Raw genomic sequence first — 12,560 nt, forward strand, 5'->3', positions numbered from 1 at the left:
AAAAAATCATGGCAATATTTATTTGTTGATTATACGTAATTTATTTACTAAAAGAAAATTCGTGGCAAGATTAATATGTTGATTAGTAATTTATTTACTAAAAGGGAAGAGAAGCAGTGGGAATCAAAAAAAGGGTGGGAATGGAAGGGGTGGGTGGCGGTTGGCGGACGAGAGGGAAGTGGGGGTGGGAGCGGACGAGAGGGAGGTGGGGTGGGAGTGCCGACCAGCGGTGGGGTGGGGGTAGGGGGTGGGGTGGGGTGGGGTGGGGGTTGGTTGTGAGGGGAGCGTTTTAGTTATTACGCACCTTGGGTGCGGTTTAGCGCTGCCATATATATATATATATATATATATATATATATATATATATATATATATATATATATATATATATATATATATATATATATATATATATATATATATATATATATATATATATATATATATATATGTATGTATGTATGTATATACAAATATGTGTGCACTTAAGTAATTAGAGGTCATATGCATATATATATTAACAAAATATGAGTTTGCAAGTAAGTAAATATACACATATATTACCATACCAAGTACACAAAAGTAAATGCATGTGTGCATATATGAATATATAGATATATATTACAATTCGTTCGGACGTTGTAATCTTTGTTTCTGCTACTACGACTTGGTGGCATCGGAAGAAGAAGGACCGGCTTTATGAATAGTCGATCCATCGTAATAGAATTCTCCTGTGGGATCAAGAATATGCTTGTTGATGAATCCCATTATCTTTTCTTGAACAGCCCTTATGAAATCATCGTGGGTGGTGTTATCTATCAGGTAAATCATCTGTTATTTGGAAAAAAAGGGGATTATATATATGAAACCAGTAAGCAATAATTGACGAAAGAATAAATTTACGTACTTCAAGGTCCTGGCCAGTCCTGATTTGGTGTGCTAAGCAGTGCATGTAATGGCATACGTAATAGCCGCACAAGTTAGTCCCCTTTTCCTACTTTGCACACTGAAAGAGAAACAACGAGAGATTTAGTATGCATATCTGATTTAGAACAAAGAAGTGATTCAATACAAAATTGGAGCTAGCATGTACTAACCGGAAAATTGAACCTCCGGGTGAGTTTTTCATTCCAGATCCCGCGGACCAATGTACGGAACCGAATCCATGCTCTATTTAGAGTTGTTAGGAAGGATTAATTTATTATCCGAGACCTAGTAGTTATACAATGATTCATAATGACAGTGCAATATCTGACAATACCTATCTATCACTTCGAAAATCTTTGCGAAAGTTTTCTCTGGTTTATCCATTGAATCGTAGACATGAACTTTGGATTTCTCAAGATCGAAAAGAAGAAGGACCCAATGAAATCTGCAATTTGCATTACATGATACATAGTATGATTGTAGGAACTTTGTAGGAACAAAATTGAAGAAACAAAATTGAAGTTAATTATGATTGTAGGAACTCACGATGTGTTGTAGGGAAGTAGTATGAACCTCTTATAATGCTGTTGCACCAGGAAATGGACGATATTGTCCTCGGTTTGTTTCTCATATTGTTGTATCATCAGCGTGTTCACTTTGCGTGGGTCCATGAATCCAGTATTGAATTTGTTGTGTTGACGGCACAACTGAATCTCCATTCTACAACGGGGAAAAGGAATGTGTGTGAGCAACACTCAAAGGAGGAACAAAATTGAACTATAAATAGTACTTACAAAATCCACGCGTTGAGAATAGAGACGTCGAGGGCCTTCAGGTGGTATAAGTCGAAGACTTCCTTGTGCCGGATCCAAATAACATCTTCTCCTTGGTAATAATTTGAGTTTCGCACCCTAGCTCTGAACATCTCTCTACCCATCGCTGATTTGTCCATGTACCATTGATGGAACCGGTACATCTGTGTAGGTAGCTCTCTGATCTTATCAGGCGTGACTAGCGGTTCACCGAGTTTAAACGTGTACATGACCGGAGCCGTTTCAATAGGTCCGTCCTCTAGCAACTGCTCCATACTCAGTCCCGTATCTTTCAAGAAGTTGCATATCTCTAGTTGTGCCGGTTCTACGACTAACGGTTCAACCTCTTGTCGTGGCTGTTGCCCCAACTGAGGGACTTCCTTTCCGCACTTCACTGCTGAAGGCTTGGCTTTAAGAGCCTTCCTCAATGTTCGATCATAGTCAGAAACTTCGACCGGTTTGCCCGGTTCGGCCATCTTAATAAAGTGATCCTGAACATTCGGGGCTATAGGGATCTTCTTTTCCGGACTACATGGCTTCAACTGCTCCCTAACTTCTGCTCTAACGGCTTCATCGAGCTCCTCCGGAGTCAAGTCGTACGCCCTTTTCTTGAGAGCGGGGAGCCGTGGCTCGTCAGATCTAGCTTTCTTCTTCGGCCTTGATGGTGCGGGTTCATATGGGCGGGACCTTGACGGTGTAGACTTGGCAGCAGGTGCACGCGGAGGAGTAGTTGCCCGCGGGCCCGACGGTGCAGACTTGGCAGCTGGTGCACGCGGAGGAGGTGGTGGTGCAGGGGAAGGAGCCGGAGGAGACTGATGAGGCGGTGATGGCGGAGGAGACTGTGCTTGCGGCGGGGAACGAGGAGCGGGCGGCCGTTCTTGCCCGGGAAACACGATGTACTTCTTACGCCAGAGTATGATGGCGTGGGCTGTGTCTCCAAGTTTCTTCTCCCCGTCTCCTCCGGGGATGTCAAGCTCGAGATCCTCGTAGGTTCATTCCACCAGCTCTATCTCGACCTTCGCATATCCATGTGGAATGGGCCAGAAATGGTATGTACTCGAAGGGTCCGTGGGTATGGCCATGCCCGACACGACCTTCACAAGAAATATAGTTCATTAATTACTAATCAACATATATATGTAACAAATTTCGCATTTCGCATACCTTGATAGACAAGTTCCTGAAGGGAGTATGCATATCGCAGGGTGTTCGCTGCGTGATATCATCAACGGGGAAGTGGGTTGCTTCGTGAGCTGCCACTGCCTCAATGCCCTCTGATCCAACTTGGCCCGTTGATGCATAGCTGCTGCGGTTGCCCGAGGGGCTCACCATGACGGGTGCTTGTATTTCCATTCCGCGCTACTCGGCCAGGCATTGGTCCACCTGTCTTGTCACCTCCTCTTGCATCCTTGCCTCGTAGGTGGACACCCTATACTCAAGATCGATGACCTTAGCCTCTGTATCCCTCTTGCTCCTCATCTGACTCCTATACGTGTGGATGTCCTCTTTGAATCCATATTTCCAAGGAAGGACGCCTTTTCCTCGCGTTCGTCCTGGATGCTCAAGATTCTGTAGTGCGAGGGTGAGCTCGTCCTTCTCTCTGTCGGGCCGGAAAGTCCCCTGCGTAGAGGCTTCAATTGCATCCGCAAGTCAGCGTGCTGCATCTCGAATCTCATCGCCGAATATGAGGGAGCCATCACCTGGATTGAGCGATCCACCGTGTGCATAGAACCAGTTCCTCGATCGCGCAGGCCAATTAGCCGTGGCCGGCTTGATACCCCTTGCTATCAAGTCAGCTTCCAAACTTGTCCCACTTGGGGATTGCCTTTCCATATCCGCCTGACCCAAGCCGGTGATGGTATTTCTTCTTAGCTGCATTGGCTTTGTTCTTTTCTATCTGTGCTTGCCCTTGCGCTCCAATCTTGTATGCCACAAACGCATCCCAGTGATCCCTAAGCTTGTTATGCACGTTGAAATCAGTTGTCAAGCCCTTGAGGATTTATCTCTTGTACATATCTGATTTGTACCTCTGGAATAGTTCTGCCATTTTCTTCAGGGTCCATTCTTTGCATCTGGGACGATCTACCTCAGGGATCGTGAATGTCTCCAGCATGGTGGTCCACAACATGTCCTTCTCTGTGTCAGGGAGAAAGCTATCTTCATCCCCGCGTGACCTAGTTCGACGCCAGTACACTATGCTGATAGGGACGTTGTCTCTCACGACCCAACCACAATGATCCACAAACTTTCGTCCTATACCCGCCGGGGCTACTGGTTCGCCGTCTGGGGCAATCTCAGTAACGATGTGCCTTCCCTCAAGCTTCTTCGCGGGACCTCTTTTCCTGCGTGGCCTCTTCTGTCCGGCCGACGGTTGACTATCAGTCCCCTCCTCGGTCCCCTCCTGGTTAGCCTCCTGGTTACCCTCATCGTTGCCCTCCTTGTTCAGGTATTGGTTGGGATCCTCGTTCCCCTCATCATCCACCCAGTACTGACTACTGCCCTCTGCGATCGTGTCTAATAGGATTTGTTCGTCATCGCGGTCTGCCATCTGTGCGTGCAAAGAAAAAAAGACAGTGAGGTCATGGACATCAACATGTACAGCTCATACATCTAAACCCTACAAGTATACATGTATAATTCGCTAAGTCGTTGTTCTCATTAAGTCGTTAAGTCGCTAAGTCGTTGTTCTCGCTAAGTCGCTAACTCGCTAAGTCGCTAAGTCGTTGTCCGTCAAAGTCGCTAAGTCGTCGTTCGTGAAAGTCGCTAAGTCGTTGTTCTCGTTAAGTCGCTAAGTCGCTTAGTCGCTAAGACGTCGTTCTCGCTAAGTCGCTAAGTCGTCGTTCGTGAAAGTCGTTAAGTCGCTAAGACGTCGTTCTCGCTAAGTCGCTAAGTCATCATTCGTGAAAGTCGTTAAGTCGCTAAGTCGTCGTTCGTGAAAGTCGTTAAGTCGCTAAGTCGCTAAGACGTCGTTCTCGCTAAGTCGCTAAGTCGCTAAGTCGTCGTTCGCTAAAACGTTCTCGTTCAAACGTTCCACCATGGAGTCGGCGGTGGAGTCGGCGCGCGGCGGCGGAGGGCAGTGATGTCGGCGGCGGTGGTGGCGGCGGCGGTGGAGGTGGAGGTGGAGTTGGCGCGCAGCGGTGGAGGTGGAGTCAGCGCGCGGCGGCGGCGGCGGCGGTGGAGTCGGCGGTGGCGGTGGCGGCGGCGGTGGAGGTGGAGGTGGACTTGGCGCGCGGCGGCGGCGGTGGAGGTGGAGTCGGCGCGCGGCGGCGGTGGTGTCGGCGCGCGGCGGCAGCGGCGGCCGGCGGTGGAGTCAGCGACGACGATGGCGGCGAGGTCCGGTCGGCCGACGCGTGTCAAGATCGATCGAGAGAGAGAGAATGCGAGATCGGAGGCGCAAGATTTGCGCCCCTCACCTTGAGGGAGGCAATGCTGCCGATGGCGTTGGCAAGGGCGGATGAGCGCGGTGAGCATGGCGACGACGACGGCGGAGGCGGCGGCGATGTCTGGGGCGGTAATGGCGCGAGAGGAAGAAGATCGATCGTGGAGAAGTCTAAGTGTGGCGCGGGGAAGCCGATGCAGTGGATATTTATACCCGGTAATCTTTTGTCCTGGTTCGTGGCTTCAACCGGGACTAAAGATATCTTTAGTCCTGGTTGGTAGTAACAACTGGGAGTAAAGAACAAATGTTTACTCCTAAAGATGGTTGTTACTACTAAAGATGTGTACACAAAACCGATTTATGGCCTTCTTAAATTGTCTTACAAGTCGAAATAAATACCAATAAATCCAATATAATTAGCACATGGCCGATTTATATGGTTTCAAAGTCCAAATAAATACCAAAGTCGTACATAATTTACGTATGACCGAATTAAATGTTTTCAAAATTTTACTAAATAGAAATAAACAGGATATGCCTAAGTAAATGGTCTCAAAGTATAAATAAATAGAAATAATCATTTATAATTAACATAAGGCCAATTTAATTATATTCAAAGTGTAAATAAATAGAAATTATCATTTATAATTAAGATATGACCTACTTAATTGTTTTCAAAGTGGAAATAAATACCAATAATCAGTTATAAATAACATATTGCCTAATTAATTGTATTCAAAGTGTAAATAAATGGAAGTAACCATTTATAAATATCATATGGTTGAAAAATAGTAATACATTACAAATTAAGCAGTTGTGAATAATATATTGATCCAAATTGTTCGACCTTCAATACAATACAAATAATTTACATCTTCCATCAAACAACCTAGGTCACTGTCTTACTCACGTACTTTCTCCTCACTATTGTTCCTTCGCTATGATCGTTGCGTGAGTACGGCGTGTCCTCCTTTGATAGTATGATGCTCGGGTCAACCGTCACTGCAAACGGAGGTTGCCCCTCAAACAGATTGTAATTTTCGTCAGTCTTATCCTCGACTCCAACGATTTTCCTCTTGCCTAGGAGAACAACATGGCGTCTTGGCTCATCGGGCCCTTTCCCCTTCTTTGGTTTGCTATCCATGTCCTTCACGTAAAAAACTTGCGTTACATCATTGGCTAGAACGAATGGTTCATCTGAGTATCCTACCTTGTTTAGGTCAACCGTTGTCATCCCGCTGTCATCAATCGTTACGCCTCCACCAGTCAGCCTAACCCATTGGCACCGAAACAGAGGGACCTTTAGGGGTCTATACTCTAATTCCCAAATGTTGTCGATGACACCGTAATACGTGCTAGTTGGACCATCGTGTCCTATGGCATCGATACGAACACCACTGTTCTGGTTTGTGCTCTTTCTGTCTTGGGCTCTTGTGTAAAAAGTGTATCCATTGATTTCATAACCTTGGAATGTAGTTACCGAGCCGGAGGGTCCCCTAGCCAAGAAGGCTAGTTGTCGGTCAATCGTCTCGTTACCCAGGAGGTGTTCTCGCAGCCAAGCGGGGAAAGTATCAATATGATGGCGTGTAATCCAGGTATCGGACTTGCCACTGTTTTCTGAGCGAACAATCGCAAGGTGCTTATCGATGTAAGGAGCAACCAACGAAGATTGTTGCAAAACCGTGAAATGTGCTTTACGGAATAAATCGTTGTCTACAGTCATAATTGCTCTCCTTCCAAGTGTGCCCTTTCCCCGTAGTCTCCCCTCATGGATTGATTCGGGTACCTCGATTGGCTCGAGGTCTTTAATAAAATCTACGCAGAACTCAATGACCTCCTCTGTTCCATACCCCTTCGTGATGCTTGCTTCCGGACGAGAACGGTTACGAACGTACTTCTTTAGAACGCCCATGTACCTCTCGAAAGGAAACATGTTGTGTAGGTACACAGGACCGAGAATACCGATCTCTTTTACAAGGTGGCACAGAAGATGCGTCATTATATTGAAGAATGACGGTGGAAAGATCAACTCAAAGCTGACAAGGCATTGCACCACGTCATGCTGAAGGGCGGCTAAACTTTCTGGATCGATGACTTTCTGTGAAATTGCGTTCATGAAAGAACAAAGCTTCGTTATTGTTGCCTGCACATTATCAGGAAGGATACCACGAATTATAACAGGAAGCAGCTGTGTCATAAGCACGTGACAGTCATGAGACTTTAGGTTTGTGAACTTCTTATCCTTCGTGCTTATTATTCTCTTTACATTCGAGGAGTATCCGGACGGTACCTTGATGCTCTCTAGGCATTGAAACATACTCTCCTTCTCTTCCTTGCTTAGGGTGTAGCTCGCCGGACTTAAGTAATGGCTTCCTTTCTCGTTCGGTTCCGGATGAAGGCCCTCGCGTTGTTCCATATGCTTGAGATCATTGCGTGCTTCGAGTGTATCTTTGGACTTGCCATATACACCTAAGAAGCCCAGCAGGTTTACGCAAAGGTTCTTAGTGAGGTGCATCACGTCGATTGCGTGGCGAACGTCCAAGACCTCCCAATAGGGTAGCTCCCAAAAAATAGAGTTTTTCTTCCACATCGCCGCGTGACCATCTTCGCTTTCTATAGGTTGGCTGCCAGGCCCCTTTCCAAATACTACTTTCAGATCCTTCACCATTTCGAACACTGCTTTCCCGTTGCGATGTTTAGGCTTAGTACGATGGTCTGCCTTCTGTTCGAAGTGCTTGCCTTTTTTCCGTATAGGGTGGTTTGCAGCAAGGAATCGACGATGGCCCATGACACAACCTTCCTGCAATGCTTCAGATAAGTACTTTCAGTTTCATCCAAACAGTGAGTGCAAGCGTTGTACCCCTTGTTTGATTGTCCGGATAGGTTACTAAGTGCAGGCCATTCGTTAATTGTAACGAATAGCAACGCTCGTAGGTTAAATTGCTCCTGCTTGTCCTCATCCCACACAGGGACGCCCTCTTTCCTCCACAGCACTTTCAGATCTTCAACCAATGGTCTTAGGTACACATCAATGTCGTTACCAGGTTGCTTCGGGCCTTTAATAATAATCGGCATCATGATGTACTTCCGCTTCATGCATAGCCAAGGGGGAAGATTGTAGATACACATGGTGACTGGCCAGGTGCTATGGCCACTGCTCATCTCTCCATACGGATTCATTCCATCCGTGCTTAAACCGAACCTCACGTTTCGTGCATCCTTGCCGAAGTCTTTAAATGTTCTGTCGATATTTCGCCACTGCGACCCGTCAGCGGGGTGTCTCAGCATCTCATCCTGTTTACGTTCTTCTGCGTGCCACCGCATCATTCTAGCATGTGATTTGTTCCTGAAAAACCGCTTCAGCCTTGGTATTATAGGGAAATACCACATCACCTTAGCAGGAATTCTCTTCTTCAAAGGCTGTCCGTCAACTTCACCTGGATCATCTCGTCTTATCTTGTATCGTAGTGCTTTGCAAACAGGGCATGCTTCCAGGTTTTCGTACTCACCGCGATACAGGATACAGTCGTTCGGACACGCGTAAATCTTCTGTACTTCCAGACCTAGAGGGCAGACTGTCTTCTTAGCTTCGTACGTACTTTCGGGCAATTCGTTCCCCTCCGGAAGAATGTTCTTTACGAGTTTCAATAACTCGCCGAATGCCTTGTCACTCACACCATTTTTAGCCTTCCATTGCAAGAATTCTAGGATGGTACTCAACTTTTTGTAGCCCTTCTCGCAACCTGGGTACAACGCTGTTCTGTGGTCCGCTAACATGCGCTCCAGTTTCTGCACCTCCTTTTCACTTTCGCAGTCCTCCTGTAAGTCCCGCAATATTCGACCAAGTTCATCAGCACCATCATTCCCTTCAACATCCAGCTCCGCCTCGCCCATTGTGTTTTCTTCAAATCCGCCATACTGAGCCGAGTCCGGAATGTTCTCATCTTCTACTTCATCTTCTTCCATTGCAACCCCAACCTCTCCGTGCGAGGTCCAACATTTGTAGCTACGCATGAACCCCCATTGAAACAGGTGGGCATGAATAGTTTGTGTGGTGGAATACTTCTTCTGGTTTTTGTACTTATCGCATGGACAGCTTATAAAACCGTTACGCTTGTTATCATTGGCCACACCCAAAAAATAATGCACGCCGTCAATAAACTCTTTCGACCACCGATCCGCGTATATCCATTGCCGATTCATCTATATGAAATACATATAAATCGTAATTATACAAAATCCAAGATTTACAAGGTAATTACATAATAATACAATAATTGAATATAATTATTCATACAATTAATCATTACTATTAAATTCATTGTACATATTTTTCATGTTTTAATTACATTATAAACAAATATTTAATATGTTTTTCTTATTTTAATATTAAATTAGCTTAGTTTTATAATTTCATACAAAATTATATTTAATTATTCAAACAAGTATTTATAATCTTCTTTATTCCCTACACACACTTTCTCTCTCATCATCTTCCATCACATTTTCTAGAGGGAAAAATATGTAAAAAAATAGCTCCAAATGTAGATGCTAAGCAAAACAAAGAATAGGATGAAGTTACTAACCTTTTGAAGACCTCAAATTTGTATATTACCACAAAAAAAATTTGCTTAAAATTTTGACGGTACCTCCCTCCCTCAAAGCTTAATTTTGAAGCAATGGCTCGGGCTGGAGGAGGAAGAAGGAGTATATAAAGCTGTGCAACTTTAGTCCCAGTTGGTAACACCAACCGGGCATAAAGATCTCAAATCACATTAGTCCCGGTTTGTATTACCAACCGGGACTAAAGATATAATCTTTAGTCCCGGTTGGTAACACGAACAGGGACTAAAGATCCCAAGCCCCCCGACAGAGGTCTGACATGCCCTGTCAGGAGGCGAACCGGGACTAAAGATCCCTTTGTCCCGTTGAAGTAATAAACCGGGACTAATAAGCCACTTTAGTCCCGGTTCGTTTTGGAACCGGGACTATTGTGGAAATCGGCTGACCCTCCAAAGACTTCTTCTCTAGTAGTGAGGCACTCCGCAATTCCGCATGGCGGCGTTGATGGACACGAACCGGTGGGGGAAATAGCATTATTAGGGATTTGATGGACCGTTGGTCATGAAGGGTTGACAGATCGGTTGGCTGATTGATTGTTCTTCGGTTCTCATCGGTATTTTCGGTTTAACAAAGATCCAAACCGAGCTGTGTAACGAGTACCGAAATGCGTGAAAATAAAAACCATTCGCACCACCGAACACCTGAACAAACCGCTACTTTATATCTCGGTTCGGTTCGGTCTTATTGATGCACAAGATCGACAATGACAATTACTCACTGAAATTGACTTCAGCTATTTCTTGTGCCCTCACCAAATATATTGTCAAGTGGATGGATTTACCATTGTACGATTTCCTCTGAGATAGAAATATCCAAATCGGTAATTATCTACATACTATCAACTATTTTAAATACATATAAAAGATATAACATCAATGATCACGATCACACAGATAAACAATGCCTTAAGAAATACGGAAAAGGTAAAACTAGCCAGAAGAACAATGAGCAGAGAAAACGTTTCATAGAAAGAAAATCAAGCTGAACACTTGTCCCAAGTGGTGCAACTGTAAACATTGGTTGCGTGGGTAGATTAACTCAAGATATGCCATTATTTTGTGTTGGTTTCCGGAGTTCAAAAAGATTGAAAAGTCAAACCCGAAAATATGTTTTGTTCACTTCTGAACACAACATATTATCACAGAAGAGGACAAGAACATGATTGAAACCAATTGCCTCCGCCTCGCCTACTAACTAGACCTGACGTGGCTGACTACAAGGGATGGACAGGACTGTCATCACCTACCACCTATCGTCCCCTGTTGATCTAGATACCTTCCTAGATTACATAGGAATTAGGAACCGCACCGATGGTCGATCTTACTACTCTAACTTAGTTGATCGAAGCAGAGCAACCACACTAGAAGCCTACGAGTTAGAAATATATTCATTAAAACTGCCCGATAAAGATAATATCTAAAAGATAAATACTTGAAGTAAAGTAAAATGTATATTAAATGGATTCGGCATTTGGCTATTGCGACCATGATATTATTGATGACGTTGTTCAGCACCGAGATCTTGCAGTACGTGAAGCCTTGCGGCACCTCGAGCTGTGACATGGACACCGCCGACTAGCTTGTGAACCACCGCCGTCATAAGCCGTACGTGGAGCCGATGACGCCCATCTTTGTGCTGAAAAGCTCCATCACACACTGGTGGTAAGCAACCTTGGCCGGCCGGATGTACTGCCTCTACTAGAAAAACCATTTTTTTGCAGACGTTAGGTTTTTTTTTTTCAGACGGGTATCACCCTTGGAGACAAATGGCTGCCTACAAAAATGACATCTGTGGGGGTGAGATTGTTGTCCGCCTGCGAAAATACCTCTTTTTGACGATATTAAAAACGCCGCTACCCATCACCAAAATCTCTAAGTCCTCTCCTCTCGGCACCAAACGCCTCTCCCTCTCCGCCTCTCTCTCTCTCTCTCCGTTTCTCCCACCTCTCCTCTCCCGGGAGCTGTGGCGGTGACGGCGCGGAGGGCGGTGGCGGCGCGGAGGTGGCGGTTACTAGCGGGAGGCGGAGGGTGTATGGACAGCGGCGTCTCCCCTCCCTCCTCCAAGATCCGGTGGAGGCGCCAGAGCGGAGGGCAATGGCGGTGGCGGCGCGGATGTTGTAGCTACCGGTGGGAGGCGGAGGGTGCATGGGCGACGGCGTCTCCCCTCCATCCTCCCAGATCCGGTGGAGGAGGAGGCGAAGGGAGGTGGCGGCAGCGGCTACCGGTGGTGATGACGAGGAGGGTAGAGGCGGCGGCGTCGGCGGCAGCCCTCCCCTCTGGATCTGGCGTGGCGACAGTGACCCTCCCCTCCGAATCTAGCCGGTGGCGGCGACCTCCCCTCCGGCGACGACTGTGATGCTATGTATTTGTTTTGATTATGAACTATTTTGTTTCTATGTTAATTTGTGATGTTTATGTGAATTTGGTTTGACTGGATTTGATGGGAAATAGGAACCGAATTGGATGGGGAATGGGAACTGGATTTGGAAACATGAAGCTGCAGCCGGCCGAAACGGCGTGGCTGCCATTTTTTTAACGCTAGAAACTCTTTTTGCAGGCGGACCAATCACTATTTTTACAGGCGTTGCGTTGCACGTGGACCAGTTGTCCGCCTGTGAAAACTGTTTAGCCCGCGTGAAAAAATACTTTTTCTAGTAGTGTGCTGTATTAGCTAGCTGCGATGTCATATACACCGAGATCGACTACACACTTCATCACCATCGACAAGGCATAGCCCAGTGCATGCATGGTCATGGAACTTGCTGTCGTTGCAGCTAGAAAATCCCCAACCAAACTTGCTAATCTCCAGGAGCTGCATTC

The 12,560-nt window shown here is 45.9% G+C and overlaps 2 pseudogenes; both read right to left on the reverse strand.

The window, feature by feature from the left end:
- Window positions 1-660: 660 nt before the first annotated feature.
- On the reverse strand, window positions 661-4,287 carry LOC136353713 (uncharacterized; annotated as a pseudogene).
- Window positions 4,288-6,007: 1,720 nt separating this feature from the next.
- LOC136353714 (uncharacterized) lies at window positions 6,008-9,084 on the reverse strand (annotated as a pseudogene).
- Between the last annotated feature and the right edge of the window lie 3,476 nt (window positions 9,085-12,560).

The sequence above is a fragment of the Oryza sativa genome, chromosome 10, assembly GCF_034140825.1.
Source record: "Oryza sativa Japonica Group chromosome 10, ASM3414082v1".
Classification (NCBI taxonomy): domain Eukaryota; kingdom Viridiplantae; phylum Streptophyta; class Magnoliopsida; order Poales; family Poaceae; genus Oryza; species Oryza sativa.